Source organism: Hyaena hyaena, unplaced genomic scaffold (genome assembly GCF_003009895.1).
Source record: "Hyaena hyaena isolate Hyena2069 unplaced genomic scaffold, ASM300989v1 scaffold_604, whole genome shotgun sequence".
Classification (NCBI taxonomy): Eukaryota; Metazoa; Chordata; class Mammalia; order Carnivora; family Hyaenidae; genus Hyaena; species Hyaena hyaena.
Window position 1 is genome coordinate 191797 of NW_024081236.1, and position 2943 is coordinate 194739.

At 37.3% G+C, this 2943-nt stretch overlaps 1 pseudogene; it reads right to left on the reverse strand.

Annotated features, from left to right (window-relative positions):
- Window positions 1-437: 437 nt before the first annotated feature.
- LOC120248718 lies at window positions 438-552 on the reverse strand (annotated as a pseudogene).
- Between the last annotated feature and the right edge of the window lie 2391 nt (window positions 553-2943).

Sequence of the window (2943 nt, forward strand, 5' to 3'; positions counted from 1 at the left end):
AGTAGGAAACCTTCATAATTCATGGAATATTGGTATAGTAGTCAAAAAAGTATTGTTTTGGTGGGAAAATATACTAGCCCTAGATGAAACACTGTTCTGGATAAGGCTCACAAAGCACATAACAAGCCACAAGTGATCAAACCATTTCTATGTAACATAATTACATCCTAAAACAAAGCTCAGGAATATTTATAGGAACACAAAAATATCCAGAGCCCAACAAGATAAAATCATAATGTCTTGCATCTTGTCAGAAATTCCCAGATATGCAAGAAACAGGAAAATATGACACATGAGGTAAAAAAAATCAGTCATTAAAAATAAGTCCAGAAATAGCATAGATAGTAAAATCAATAGACAAGGGCATTAAAAAGTATTATAACTATATTCCACATACTCAAGAAAGAAAAGATTGAGCATATTAAGTAGAGTCAGGGAAGAGATGAAGATCCAAATTAACTTCTAGAGAGCAAAAACTACATGTCTAAGTTTATATTAAACTGATAAGAACAGATACTATACTTGATCTTAGGAAAAAGGCCGAGAAGTGATTGTCTAAGTTTAAAATTTTTTTTAATGTTTTATTTAAAGAGAGATAGAGACAACATGAGCAGGGGAGGGTCAGAGAGAGAGGGAGACACAGAATCTGAAACAGGCTCCAGGCTCTGAGCTAGCTGTCAGCACAGAGCCCGACGCGGGTCTAAAACCCACGAAAGGTGAGAGCATGACCTGAGCCGAAGTTGGACGCTTAACCGACTGAGCCACTCAGGCGCCCCCAGAACAATGCCTCTCTTAAGGACCAGATTCAAAGCCCCTGCTTCTCGGGCACTCAATGCTCCTGCAATTGCATCTGGGCCAAGGGAGCCTCTGTGCCCAGTGCAATGCACTGAAGACCTGAGAGAGTGATGTGACCCTCGGATGGAATTTGTCAGTGGCCACAAGAAGCNCAGAATCTGAAACAGGCTCCAGGCTCTGAGCTAGCTGTCAGCACAGAGCCCGATGCGGGGCTCGAACCCACGAACCGTGAGATCATGACCTGAGCTAAAGTCGGACGCTTAGCTGACTGAGCCACCCAGGCATCCTGCAATTGTCTAAGTTTATAAAAATACACTGAATTTCATTAATGAAAGATTAAAGTTTGCAAAGGAAAACAATATTGACCTTGAAGGCATAGCAGTAGAAACTATGCAACACCGCCACCACCACCAACAGCAATAAAACCCCCAATGTGTCAATAAATAACGGAACAGAATCAGGTGGCCTATATGTGTATACATGGAGTTTCCAAAGGAGAATGGGAAAGAACAAGAGAAAAAAATTTAGGGAAAAGAGGTAAAATGTTTCAAAATTTGATGAAAACTATAAATTTATAGATTCAAGAAGTTCAGTGATCCCCAAGCAGAAGGAAATGGAAAACAACCACAAGACACATCATAATCAAACTGCTTAAAAGAAGTGAAAAAGAAAAAGAAAGAAAAACAAAAGGAACCTTAAAAGCACCCAGAGAGAAAAATACAACTATTCAGAGAGGTACAAAGTTAGGAATTATAGCAGATTTCCCATTAGAAATAATATATACAAAAAGAAGAGTATTATCAATAAAGTACTAGGGGAAAAAAGTGTCTATTTCCAGTATATGTCAAAGTTTCTTAGAAAGCTCTGTTAATCCATCCCCTTCCCCAGATAGAATTTGAGACTTTATATTCACTTTCTCTCCATCAAGTTCAGCATATTCCTATCTCCATGTCAACATATACACTTTCAATAATTTTTATTTCATAGATACTTTTCCAAGGTCTGCATAAGCCTTACAGATAAAATTTAGGTACCAATCATCTTGAGTAGTTCTTGGCATAAAGTAAGATTATTACATTAAAATGAAGAAGAGCACACAAATACTTTCAAATTGTAATTATACTTACAATTTGCATATAAAAATATATGCTTTTGAAAATAAAGTATCTAATTTAATCATCCCACCAATCCTGTGATGGCTATTATTATCTACTATTATTATGCCTTTATTATTACCTAGGAAACAAGGCACTGAGAGAGCACAGACTAAATATTAACCCCACTTTGAGGACAAAGCCATGGTTCTGACTTTGAGTCATAAGACCGGAGTTCAAGGCTACTTTCTTTCCCTTAACAATTCTGTGAGGCTCTGCGACTTTTAGCAAGTAGTTTATATTGCTTAACTTTGGTTTTTTCACTTGCAAGACAGGGATGATATATACAAAGTTCCTTCTAATCATTAAATGAGATTATATTTCCAGAGTGCCTGGCATATGGTAAATAACCAACACATATCTATTATTTCTTTGATAATAGCTACAGAAAACACTACCATGGGAGGCCTTCAGCATGCAGCCTAAAGAAAGGGCTTTATAGTGCAGCAGGAGGGTAATAAGTCCTGTCAGCACCAGAACTTACCTATTACATTTTCAATCATACCATGTTTTTTTGATGACCTTGTGTTCTTTAAACAACGGGGAAATAAATTCCCTTTCTTAATATGTATCTGTTCTATAGGGAAATGGATAGACAGTACCCATTGAGCTTTCTGCTCTGCAATAATGAGGGGTTCTTGAGCTATAGGAAGTCCATGGGTGACTATGGCTAATGGAGCCATAGTACAGAACAAGGACAATACTACTACTATGACTACTACGACTACTACTATTATTTGCACTAAATTCTCAAGAACAGGAGAGTGTACCTGATGGGGCTGGGTGATGGGAGGCTCTGAGAAGAGGGGAATTTAGTTGAGTCTTAAGTATTTTTATGGGCCACCATTTTGGAATTAGTGTTCCATTTTGCTGACCTATTTAGTGTATATTCTTGTCCTAACTTTAAATAAAAGCAGCTGCTTAGAGAAAACTCACTTCAAACACAAATTTGTGGTGCAGTAGCTTTTGAATAAAAACTGAAAAAAACCAAAAA